This window comes from Hibiscus syriacus, unplaced genomic scaffold, assembly GCF_006381635.1.
Source record: "Hibiscus syriacus cultivar Baekdansim isolate YM2019G1 unplaced genomic scaffold, ASM638163v2 tig00110678_pilon, whole genome shotgun sequence".
Classification (NCBI taxonomy): domain Eukaryota; kingdom Viridiplantae; phylum Streptophyta; class Magnoliopsida; order Malvales; family Malvaceae; genus Hibiscus; species Hibiscus syriacus.
Window position 1 is genome coordinate 387959 of NW_024062822.1, and position 13777 is coordinate 401735.

The window sequence follows — 13777 nt, forward strand, 5'->3', positions numbered from 1 at the left end:
AATTGAATTTTTTTTAACCGTTAATTGAATTAACTGAATTAACTGAATTATTGATAGAACCAAATTATTTTATAATTTTTTATAATTAGATTAATTTAAATATAATAGATGTATATTTTTTATTTGAATTAAAAATTAGTTAGGTATTAATAATTTAATGAGTTTAGTGTGATTAAAAAATAATGGACATTAATTTTTAATGGGTTTAAGCTTAAAATATATATAAGATTTAATAATTTTGGTTAATGAACCGATTTCGAACCCAATTAATCGTTAACCGAATATTGAAAAAATATTTCAATCACCATTTTCAAATTTTCATCAATATGATCAGTTAACTATTTAATCGGTATCATTTAAGCCACCTGTCGTTAAAATCTAACGGAGGGCTAACGTAGCATTTAATAGAAATTTGGATAATTACAGTTTTGATCCTCAATACTTGTATATTATATTAATTTAGTCCTAATTTAAATTTAATTTTATTAATTAACCCTTCAATTAGGAGATGATAAATGTAAATACATGATTATGACACATGTCCTTAGTGATATAAAAGTAAAAAAATAAAAATATTCAAATTATATTTAATTTTCAATATTTTTATATTTTTAAAACAAATCAAAATAAGTTTAATATTTTAATTTTAAAACCAAATTCAATATTTTTATATTTTTCAACAAATTTTATGGAAGAAGTGATGTAATTTAAAAATAAAAACATTTTTATAAATTTAAACAAAATAAATTTTATTTTTAAATAGTTGAATTTGATAAGGCACGAACCTACTTACTTCTAGAGTTAAACCAATCATTTTTATATGCTACATCAAGAGATCATAATAAGTTGTTTATTAGTTGCAAATACATAAAAATGCTGCTATTCTTGCAAATGATTTGTTATAATGTCGGCAAGGGGGAAAGAAATTGCACACCGCTGCTGACAAGCTTTGTTTATCATGGAAACAAAATACGTGTGTTTGCCGGCATTTTTGTGTCCTCATACAAGTTTATGTAATCTTGGTTAACAGGTCAATTTAGAATATGTCGGAAGAGTTGTTTTCAACAGAAATGGCGTGCTTTATCCCGATAGTGTTGTTGGAACTGATTCTCATACAACTATGATTGATGGGTTGGGTGTTGCTGGCTGGGGCGTTGGTGGTATAGAAGTCGAAGCTGCCATGCTTGGCCAGGTTAATTATATATTCCACTTATTAATTAATAGGTTTTGTGTTATAAAAGGAGGGGAAAGATGGGGAAGGAAGAAAAAGAGAAGAATTATGGAGTTATTGATGTGTTAATTGTCCTAATAAATTTCCTTTTTCTCTTAATACATTGCTGAAAGCGTGGACTCTTAATTTTGATTGGCAAATTCCTTAGCTAATGATCGTACACTAGGCTTTTTGCATGTAGCCCATGAGCATGGTCTTGCCAGGTGTTGTTGGGTTTAAACTACTAGGAAAGTTGAGAGATGGTGTGACAGCTACCGATATGGTGTTGACATTTAAATGCTGAGGAAGCACGGGGTTGTTGGCAAGTTCGTGGAATTCTATGGTATAATCTTCAATACAACTACTATGTGGTAACTTATTCATTGTTTCTTGTACATGTTTCCCCTCTATGTTTATGCAGGGGAAGGCATGAGCGAATTGTCACTAGCAGACCGTGCAACTATTGCCAACATGTCTCCTGAATATGGTGCAACCATGGGATTTTTCCCTGTGGATCATGTCACCCTGCAATATCTGCAATTGACTGGGAGGAGTGATGAGAATGTAAGCCACTTAGAATAAATATTTGTTTCATATGATGTATACACATTTGATTTACTGACTTATCTACGTTAATGTAGATTGCAATGATAGAATCTTATTTACGGGCAAATAAGATGTTCGTGGATTACAATGAGGTAAATATACATATAGGTTCTTTCATCTATGATTTAAAAATTTTCAGCATACAGTTTCTGACTAAGAATTTGTTTGTAAACTCAGCCTCAGATTGACAAAGTGTACTCTTCCTACCTGGAATTGAAACTAGAGGAAGTTGAACCCTGTATATCAGGCCCCAAGAGGTAAAAGTATTTTTGATATCTAGAAACTGCAATCTTCTCTAAGACGAAAAATCTTGTTAATTTTTGGTATTCTTGTTGTAGTATCTGATTGCTCTATTGCAGGCCTCATGATCGAGTTCCTCTGAAAGAAATGAAAGCAGATTGGCATGCATGCTTAGATAACAAAGTTGGATTTAAGGTATATGATATTTATACATTTTTGACGGGTCTTGATTTTTCCTTCTTGGAACACTGAAGTGGTGATGAGGACATATAGATTGTTAAGAATACCATGGTGAGTTTTAGTGAAACTAAACTCTCTTGAATTTTTATTTTCTTCTCACTTCATTTACAAAGTAAAATCTGCTCTTACTTTTAGGAATCTGAAATAGAAAAATCTAACAAACTAGTTCAAATTTAAAATTTTAAAACTAAACCTAACAACCTAATACTTAGGGATTTTTAACCGACAGAATCAATAATCAACACTCCCCCTCGAGCTGGGGAGTATACGTTGTAGAGCCCCAGCTTGGATATAAGCTCATCAAAGGTGGTTCTTGGAAGTGCCTTGGTGAGTATATCAACTAGCTATTGGTGAGTAGAAATGTAGTTAAGTTTGACAGTCCCATTTGTAACCTTCTCTGAAATGAAATGGCGATCTATCTCCACATGCTTCATCCTATCATGATGCACCGGATTCTTTGCAATGCTGATTGTCGATTGACTATCACAATTGAGGTCAAAGTTGGTGTCATGATTCAACCTCAATTCTACTAACAATTGTTGTATCCAAATTCCTTCACAAAGCTCTTGAGCCAAGGCTCGAAACTCAGCTTATGCATTGCTCCTTGAGACATTCTGGTTTTTACTTCTCCACATCACTAAGTTGCCCCAAACACAAGCACAATACCCGGTTGATGACCTCCTGAATGTGAGTTCACTAGCCCAACTTGCATCTGTGAAGACTTCGACCTTTTTGCTTGAGTTTTTCGCAAAAAAAATCCATGACCAGGTGTCATTTTCAAGTATTTTAAGATCTTGATTACTGCCTCTAGATGTTCCTCCTTAGGATTACTTAGAAATTGGCTTACGATGCTCACCGAGAAAGTAATATCCGGCCTCGTAAGAGATAGGTAAATGAGCTTGCCTACTAATCGCTGATAGTGTCCCTTGTCAACTAGAGAACCACCACCATCAGTTATGAACTTTAGGTTGTACTCCATGGGTGTCTCAGCAGGCTTGCAGCCCATCATACCAGTTTCAGATAACAAATCCAAAACATACTTCCTTTGATTTATCACAATGCCACTACTTGTTCCATCCACTTCATACCCAGGAAATACCTTCAAGAACCAAGGTTCTTAGTTTCAAATTCCTTTGCTAAAAAATTCTTCAACCTCAAAATTTCTGAAGAATCATCACCAGTGATGATTATATCATCAACATAGACTATTAGAATAGTCATATTGTTCCTGGAAGTTGTTTTAACAAACAAAGTGCGATCAGCCTGAGACTGACGATAGCCAAAGTGTAAAATAGTTTTGGTACCTCTCAAACCAAGCACGTGGCGACTGCTTAAGGTCGTATAAAGACTTTAGAAGTTTGCAAACTTGTCCCGAATTAGAATTCAAATATAAGCCAGGTGATTTCTGTATATACAGTTCCTCCTCCAAAGTACCATTGAGGAAAGCGTTTTTAACACCGAGATGATGAAGTGGCCAGTCTAAATATGCAGCAAGAGACAACAATATGTGAACGATGTTGAGTTTTGCAACTGGTGCAAAAGTTTCTTGATAATCAATCATGTAAGACTGAGTGAACCCTCTTGCCACCAACCTAGACTTGAATTATTCCATACTCTCATCCGCATTATATTTAACTGTGAATATCCACTTGCAACTTACAGTCTTTTTCTCGGAAGGTAAATCAGCCATAATCCAAGTCTTGTTTGCCTCCAATGCCTTAATCTCTTCTTCAACAACCTTTCTCCACCTAGGGTCCTTCAAGGCCTCATAAATAGTTTTAGGAATGAAGCAAATATCAACCTTAGCTATAAAGGCCTTGAATGTCATTAGCCTCCCATATGCCACATATTTCTGAATTAGGTGCTGAGTACAACTCCTAACACCTTTCCTTTAAGCAATAGGTAAGTCATAAGAATCAATTAAAGGAGCAATGGTTGTATCGTTCAAAGCTGTCATACCTTCATCATCATTCAAGGAAATTGGAACCGGGTCAAATTCTTGAGTAGTCCTAAGCTGTGTAGTAGGTCGTTTCTTCCTCCTCGTATAGACACTAAGTTCTCTTACTTCAGCCTGAGAATGAGCAGTTTCGGATAGGGAGGATGTTTCATTTGGTTGTTGTGGTAAAGCTGGTAGAGGATTGGAAAAAGAAGAGGTAATTGGTACATCAAGGGGTAAAAGATTATGTTGGGGCTGAAATTCATTCAAACTCTCCCCTTAAATTTCAAAATTGGAAAAATAAGGTTCAAACTTAGGAAATGTAACACCCATGGAGACATAAAACTTCCGAGTAGTAGGGGAATAGCATTTGTATCTTTTTTAAGAGAGCAATAGCCAAGGAAAACACACTTAATAGCCTGTGAATCCAACTTACCTTGATATTGTTTATGAATATGGACAAAAACAGATGATCCAAAGACTCGAATAGGAAAGGTACAAGCCATGGGTTTAAAATATAGATAGGTTCGAAGTACATCTATTTTGGTGTTTGAAATCTCAAAATTCGTCTAGGTAAGCGGTTTATGAGGTAGGTAGCAGTAAGGCCTCGCCTCAAAATCGTTTAGGTACATTGGCTGAAAACAACAAAGAACAGGAAACCTCTAGAAAATGCTTGTTTTTCCTCTGCCACTCCATTTTGTTGGGGAGTATCAACATACAAGCTAATGTGAATAATGCCTTTTTCATTAAGAAAGGAACTCAATGTTTTGGTAAAAAACTCACTGTCATTATCACTCTTAATGATTTTGATGTGGCTGTCAAATTGGGTTTGAACCATATGATAAAAGGTATGAAAGATACTCTCAGTTTCAGATTTGGTTTTCATTAATACGTCCAAGTGGTTTGAGTGTGATTATCAATAAAGGACACAAACCATTTAGCCCCGGTTACGTTAGGAACAGGGGAGGGACCCCAAATATCAGTGTGAATAAGAGAGAAAGGTTGGGAAGGTTGATAAAATGAAGATGGAAAAGATGATAGTTTATGTTTTGCAAGTTGCCATACATCACAGGTAAAAGAAGACAGGTAAAAGAAGATACTTTTTTATTGATAAATAATGCAGGAAACAACTTTTGCAGGAAATGGAAGTTTGGGTGACCAAGGCGAAAATGCCACAACATAATGTCATTCGAATTTAAAGATGGTAAAGTGGAAGAGAAGCAAACAAAAGAAGTAGTAGAAGAACAGCCTGATCGAGCTTGTCTTTGAGGAGGAGAACAACCATCAAGAATGTCTACACAGATTAGCATTGCCAATCACCCTCTCCGAGTCCGTTTCCTGAAAAGTACAGCCATGAGAACGAAAATTAGTGAGGCAGTTCAGATCAGTGCACAATTTACTAACAGACAAAAGGTTGCAATCCAATTTAGGAACATATAAAACAGATTGGATCACATGGTTCTTGTTAACAGCCATTGTGCCAGTGCCTTCCACAGCCGTTAAGGAGCCATCAACGGTCTTAACAAATCGGTGAACCGTAGGCTGCATGAAATCGGTGAAAAAATTTCGATTTCTTGTCATAGGATCAGTAGCACCCGATTCCACAATCCAAGAAAAGGGAGAAATACTGTTTAGGAAGAGAGCACTACCAGATGGATTCATGGTCGCAGGAGTTTGGTCAACACAAGACAAATTTCTTGGAATCAGCTGGTTTAATTATTCAAGCTGCTGCTGATTGAAATTGAGAGATGAGTCGGATTGCGCAACATTGGCGGAAAGATTCTGCAGTGGCCGTTGGAGTTGTGGTTTCCAATCAGCAGGTCGACCATGTAGTTTCCAGCAATTCTCCTTTAGACGGCCCGCTCGGCGACAATGATCACACCACGGCTTACCAGATTTTTGTTTTCTGGAAGTGGCAGCATGCGTTAGCCAGAGCAGAAGCTTCGATTGGGGGGAAGATTTGATCATCATTAGTGTTCGACAGCTTTCTTCACGCCGAACCTCGGAAAACACCTCACCAGTGGAAGGAAGAGATTTGGTGCTGAGAATTCGGCCACAAACAGCATCCAAACTCTTATGCAATCCATTGAGAAACTGGAAAATACGTTTCTGGTTCACTATCTTCTTGTAGAGGGCAACATCAGTCACACTAGTCCATGCATGAGCTTCATACAGATCGATTTGCTAATATCTGTTCAATGTGTTATAATACTGGGTAACACTCAGATCTTCTTGCTTCAGGTCAGAGACTTTGCTTTCAATGCCAAATAACTCAGAAATATTACCGACGCTGGAATACATCTCTTGGATAGCACTCCAGATTTCACGAGCAGTGGGATAGAGTAAAAATTTTTCGCCAAATTGCAGGAGATATTGTGCTGATCAACCAGGACATAATCAAACTGTTTTCTTGAAGCCATTTTTCATAACCAGGGTCGGTTTCACCAGGTTTTTCAGTGCCGCCTGTGATGTAGCCAAGTTTGCCTCTGTCGGTGATGTACATCTTCATTGATTACGACCATTGAAGGTAATTATGGCCCAGCAGTTTGTGTACTGTTACAGAGATAGAAGAATCAGCATGGACATCGCTGCTAGGATGACTGCCGCTGCCGGAATTAATTTCCGAGGAAGAGGATGGAGCCGTCGAGAGAAATAGGAACGGTAATCCTAGACTGATACTATGTGCTTATAAAATAACACTTATCATATCCAATATTATAAGAGTAGCATCTTATTCTTTGATTATTCAAGAACTGGACCATGAATATGATGCTTTGACACAAATGATGAATTCTTGAATGGTGTGAAAATGGTATATCATTTGATTGTATGATAAGAACAATTTGTTCCCTGAATTTTCTCTTACTAAAAAGAGGAGCTGAAATTTTTTGTTAAGTGCATCCTCCTCTACCGTTCTCTTCCCCTGTTCACTTTACTTGTATTCTCTTATTACAGGGGTTTGCAATACCCGAGGAATCTCAGAATAAGGTTGCAAAGTTTTCATTCTATGGGACTCCAGCTGAATTGAGGCATGGAGATGTGGTTATAGCCGCTATTACCACAAATACATCATGTGATGCTTGGAGCCGCTCAGGTAGCAAAGAAAGCTTGTGAATTAGGGTTGGAGGTAGGCTTTCATTCCATTATATCTGTCATGTGTGAATCGTCTCATCATTGTAGTAATTGATAATGAGAAAATTGAACATTGCTAACCGGGAGCAGTTCTTAAAAATTAAAATGTAATCATTCTACTCATGAAAGGTTTCCAAATTGTGTTATTAAAAGGCATAAATTTATATCTTAGGGTAATCACTTCACAATGGCAAATTATTCAATGGAAAAAGATTAGTTTTTGTTTTTTCTTAAAATGATATTTTGATGTAGAAGTTTTGAGGTATTTTTTTTTCTAGCCAGAATGTTTACATGGGTACATATTTTTGGAGCAGTAAGCCTTGTTGCATATATTTGAACCATTCTTTTAATAGGTCAAGCCATGGATTAAGACAAGTCTCGCTCCAGGTTCTGGGGTTGTAACCAAATACTTGCAAAAAAGATACTTCCCGTTAATCGGAAAGAGTATGTTATCCATATGATGAATTCTCTTCTTTATTTCATATTGCTAAAACTCATTAACGCACCACAGTGGCTTGCAGAAGTATTTGAATCAGTTAGGGTTTCACATAGTGGGATATGGCTGCACTGCATGTATTGGGAATTCTGGAGAGATTGATGAATCTGTAGCATCAGCTATCTCTGAAAATGGTAAATTATTTTATGAGAATATAGTTGGTTGTACTAGCAAAGGAATGCTTAATGCTGACATATTGGCTGTATTCTGCATGCTTCCAGATATGGTGGTTGCAGCTGTGTTGTCAGGAAACAGAAACTTTGAAGGACGTGTACATCCTTTGACAAGGGCCAATTATCTTGCTTCTCCTCCCCTCGTTGTTGCCTATGCTCTTGCTGGCACTGTATGTATCTTCATCTCCTTACAACTGGATCTCTGTTGAGAATTTTTTTCTTGAAATTGACATGTATCATGTCTTTTTGTTATCATAAGCTTCTTTTTGTTTGACCTCTTTATTCATTTACTTATTTTTTTGGAAAGATCGATTGTATTTCTCATTGGTCACAATGTTGCAGGTAGATATTGATTTTGAGACAGAATCCATTGGAATTGGGAAAGATGGAAAGGAGATCTTTTTCAGGGACATTTGGCCTTCAAGTGAAGAAGTGGCTAATGTGAGCTACTCAGCCTGCTTTACCCTGATTCCTAAGCTTAAAAAATTAGGAACTAATTCAGGATTCCATTTTTGTTCGGTCTTCAGGTTGTACAATCAAGTGTGCTGCCTGATATGTTTAAAGCAACATATGAAGCAATCACCAAAGGAAATCCCATGTGGAATGAGTTATCTGTACCATCTAGTAGCCTTTATGCCTGGAATCCAGCATCAACTTACATCCATGAGCCACCATACTTTAAAGACATGACCATGTCACCTCCAGGTCCACACGGAGTGAAGGATGCCTACTGCTTGCTTAACTTTGGAGATAGCATCACAACTGATCACATCTCCCCAGCTGGTACCATCCACAAAAGATAGCCCTGCAGCCAAATTTCTCTTTGAACATGGGGTAGATAGAAGAGATTTCAACTCTTACGGAAGTCGACGTGGTAATGATGAAATTATGGCCAGGGGTACTTTTGCAAATATCCGAATTGTGAACAAATTATTGAAAGGAGAAGTTGGGCCTAAAACAATTCATATTCCCACTGGAGAGAAACTATATGTATATAATTTGCAGTGGTAAATTACTATTCTTAATCCCTCGTACATTTTGTATTTTATGATTTAGCCTTTGCATTGTGATCTATATGAAGTCATTGTATTCATTTCTATGACTAAATTTCATCTCATTGTTTTTACTAGAAAGGAGCATTCATTTCATTGTGCCAGAGAGTTCTATTAAATATTAAGTTAACGCTTTTATATTACAGAAATCATCTAAATTGGCTTTTTATGAGTGAATTGTAATATTATTCAATTTTATTTATCAAAATATGTACAAGGCTGCAGGACAAGATACCATAATTTTGGCTGGCGCTGAATATGGAGTGGAAGTTCTCGAGATTGGGCCGCAAAAGGTCCAATGTTACTGGTAAGTTACTGGCTCTTTGCTCGACTAGCAAAAATGCACCATTTAATGGTGCTGTCTCTCTCTCTCTCTCACTCTTCCCGTTTCCTGAACATTTACTGCTTTGAGTGAAAAAAAATGTGGATCTCGTTCTTGTCAATTTAAATGTATCCTGTGCTGTCTCTTACTAGTACCATTAATGATCTCATACTCGGGGTGTAAAAGCAGTCATTGCCAAGAGTTTTGAGCGAATTCACCTTAGTAATTTGGTTGGCATGGGGATCATTCCCCTATGTTTCAAGTCTGGAGAGGATGCAGACACTCATGGATTGACTGGCCATGAGCGCTACACTATTGATCTTCCCAGCAGTGCGAGCGAAATTAGACCTGGTCAAGATGTCAGTGTGACTACAGACAGTGGCAAGTCGTTCACCTGCATTGTGCGATTCGATACAGAGGTCATTTTCAGTCGTTTTCTCGCCTTCTCTTAAAAAACTGAGGGAGCCAGGCGCCCAACCTTGAATGATTGAATTTTCTTCCCCCTGATTCACTGAAGGAAGCATTGGTTACTTATATTAAATGCAGGTGGAACTGGCTTATTTCAACCACGGAGGCATTTTGCAGTATGTCATCAGGAACTTGATTGGCTCAAAACAGTGATTACGAGAAAAAATTCTTCATCTGCGGAGTTTGACGTTTTTTCGTAACCATGTTTGGGTTGACAATTTAGTACAATGGATTCACTTGTGAAGTATAAACTATAAATTTGCAGCAAAATGTTTATTGAATAAAATTAGAAACTGAAGTGGAAAAATTCGGTGGTGCAATCCGAAGCAAGGAAAAGGCGTGTTTTAGATGATAGATAATACAGACCATAAAATGCTCTCTCCCCCCTCTTCTTGCCTCACCTCACTGTTTCGTGTTGGTTTTGGCAACGTATTTGAATTTTGTTTAGCAAGTTGTGTTGTTTATACATGATGACTAATTCGTGGATGTCTATTGCTTTTCTTTTCCCCCCTCCTTTTAACCTTCCCCATGAGGTGATGTTATTGAATTTATGAATTGTCGCAAATAGACGTATAGGAAGGTAAGCTATGTCAGTACGTCTCTCGATAAGGATTGGAGTTGAGGTTGAGGTTGGGCAGCCTACGGGAAGATGGGGGATGCGTATGGTCCTAATGTCGGTATTACCTATCAACTGGGGCAAGTTTATTATTAAGTAGTTATGGCCGGTTTTTTTCCGTGTCTTCTTGAACACAATCAAATGACTTCTTGTCTTGGAATAGTAATAACTTATGGTGACTCAGGTGATTTTGATATGGTTTAAAGTATTGTCCATGTGTTAAGCATGCAGGAGACAAGTGTCAATGAAAAACATTACGTCTCTTGTAGTCACAGTCACTATATGTCAACTGGTCAGATATTGGCCAAGTTTCCCTCTAAATTGACGAGGTGGCTTCTTGGATTGATTATAGAGAAAATAACCTCAATGACAAAAAATGTCTTATAATATATGAATTTAACTATTTTTTTTTGGATTTACCAAAATGACCAACAAATTCGCAACGCGATCTCAAATTTCGCAACTGAATTTCAAATTCGCAACGCGAATTTAATTTCGTAACAGGTTTTAGTTTCGCAACACAAATATTTAGGGTATATAACAACGCAGGAGCAACAACTCATAACATAATCTCTAAATCGCAACTCATTCAATCTCTATCTATCACTCTCTCCGGCGACATCCGTTCCTATATCCAACGACATCCTTCCCCATCTCTATTTTTTTTTACATAATTTTATTTCTATATAATTTTTCAATGATTTCTCTCCCAAATTATCAACTATCAACTTAATAAAGGTATGTTTTCTCTAAGTTAGTGATGATATCTAGTTTATAGCTCGTTTGTTTAGTAAATTAATTTACAATTTTTAGAATGAAATCATCTAATGTTGATCATGTTTGGATAGATTTGTGTTTTGGAGGGTCATGGGAGAATGTTCATGGTGTTTTACAATATGTGCCTTTACTCATGAATCTTCAACTAAAACTGTCATTAAAAAAGTTAACTTATGAAACTCTAATGTTACGTGTTGCAAAGAAATTGAATTTAGAGCCTCTAAGTGGATTTAGGCTATCTTATCTGAGAAAAGGTAAAGTTTATTTGTTAACTGAAAATGAAGATGTTGAACGATTCATTGCTTACATTAGTGTTTTGCAAGAAGATGATGTTACATTATATGTTGTTGAACCTAAAAGTAGTGAAGTTGGGTCAGTAGTGGGTAGTAATCAACTAAGTTCTTCAACCCAAAATTTAATGGTTCCACCACAATTTCATCACCAAGCAAATTTTGTTTCACCACATTTCCAATACCAAACACAATATCAAACACAATCTCAAAACCCACAACCTTTTCCTAATCCAAATCCCAATCAACTTTCAGCACCAAATTCCGGTTTTCGTATTGACCAGTTAGACGATTATGAGCCAATAGAAAAAATTGTGAGTACTAGTCAGTATTCGAAATTTGATCTTGGTCAATACCCGGACTTTGATCTTGGTCAATACTCGGATTTTGATGATGTGATGGAAGAAGAAACAGACCCTGTATGTAATGATTTTGATATTGGCCAATACCCGAATTTTGATGATGAAACAGCCGCTACCGAGAAAGATGTTGTTGATGATAATGAGGAGGAATTTACGACTGTGAATGAACATGTTAAACATCCATTCTGTAATTCATATAACCCTGATGAAGAAAAAGAAAAAGAAGAAGTCCCCAAAGAAAGAAAAAAGAAGAAAATGCCACGGGAGTATAACTGGAATATGCCAGAATTACTTCATATACCGGAAGAAGAGTTGGTAAAGATATCAGTTGATTGTTACACAAAAGTTATTCGTATCAAGAAAGATGATTGTTTTGATACAAAGGAAGACTTGAAGATAACTTTGTATACGAAATGTGTGGAAGATGGCTATCAACTAAGAGTTAACAAATCATGCAAAGATCGTTTCGAAACAAGGTGTATGATTGACAAAAACTGTATGTGGCGTATGATTGCAAAGAGGATAAAAGATTGTGAAATGTTTCAAGTCAGGACTTTTATTGATAAAAATACATGTTCAAGAACCCAAGTTTTTCCTCACCATAGACAGGCAAACAAAAAGGTGTTGGGTGGTTTTCTGGCTGAGTTAATGTTTTTGAATGTAAGGGTATATCGGGGACATGAAATTATGACTGACATGAGTGCTCGGTTCAAGATTAGTATCTCATATTCTCAAGCTTGGAGAGCCAAATTTTATGCCTTGAAATTGTTGAGGGGGTCGCCAAAAGCATCGTTTGCCCAACTGTCGGCTTATTGTCACAATTTAAAGCTGAAAAATCCTGGGTCGGTAACTCATATCAAAACAGATAGAGATGGACGCTTTGAGTTGCTGTTTATCGCCATTGGTGCTGCGGTTAGTAAATAATTATAATTTTGTTGACTCATTTTTGTTATTGCATGCATTTCACATTTAAATGATTATATTTCTTGTGTATATGATTTTGTATATTCGTTTGTTTATTACTTGCATGCACCCAATTATTATAGTTGATGGAGCACATTTGAAAGGTCGATACCTTGGAGTAAACTTATTAGCAGTAGCCATGGATGCTAACAATGGGATACTGCCAATAGCTTACGGGGTTGGCAAATCTGAAACCTCTGATTCATAGACATGGTTTATGGGGCATCTTAGGTATTGCATAGGTCCTATTAGCAATCTGACAATCATATCCGATAGGGCAAACTCAATTGACAACGTTGTTAGAAGGTGTTTCCTAGATGCTTTTCATGGACTTTGTGGTGTTCATTTGTACAGAAATCTAAAATCAAGGTATGTTGGTATAAAAAATCACAAATGGACATACTGGAAGGCTGTAAAAGCTTATCGGGAAGTGGATTTTAATAAGCATATAAATTGTTTAAGACGTGTTTTACCTCAATGTGCTCAAACACTAGAAGATGTCGGGTTTGAAAAATGGTCAAGAGTACATCAACTTGGAGCAAGATATGGTTTCATGACGTCTAATAGTGCAGAATCAATCAACGCTCTAAGTCGTCATTCCCGAAAATTACCCATTACTATGTTAATGGAGTTTTTTCGAGCCTCTATTCAACAGTGGTACTACAAGAAAAGAAACCATGCATATATTATTTCTTTAAATTCGTATCTTATCATATATTTTACTAAATATTATTTATTTAAATTTACAGGAACATTGGAACATTGTGTTACACCATGGACTGAAAAAAAGATAACGAAACGTGTTGTGAAGTCAACGTCCTGGAGAGTTGAACCATGTTCAAACACTTTGTTTGAAGTATTGGATAATAATTTAAATGGGCTTGTCGATCTAAA

General features: G+C 36.5%; 1 pseudogene; it reads left to right on the forward strand.

Moving 5' to 3' along the window:
• The first annotated feature begins 1035 nt into the window (after window positions 1–1035).
• On the forward strand, window positions 1036–10176 carry LOC120138041 (annotated as a pseudogene).
• Window positions 10177–13777: the final 3601 nt, after the last annotated feature.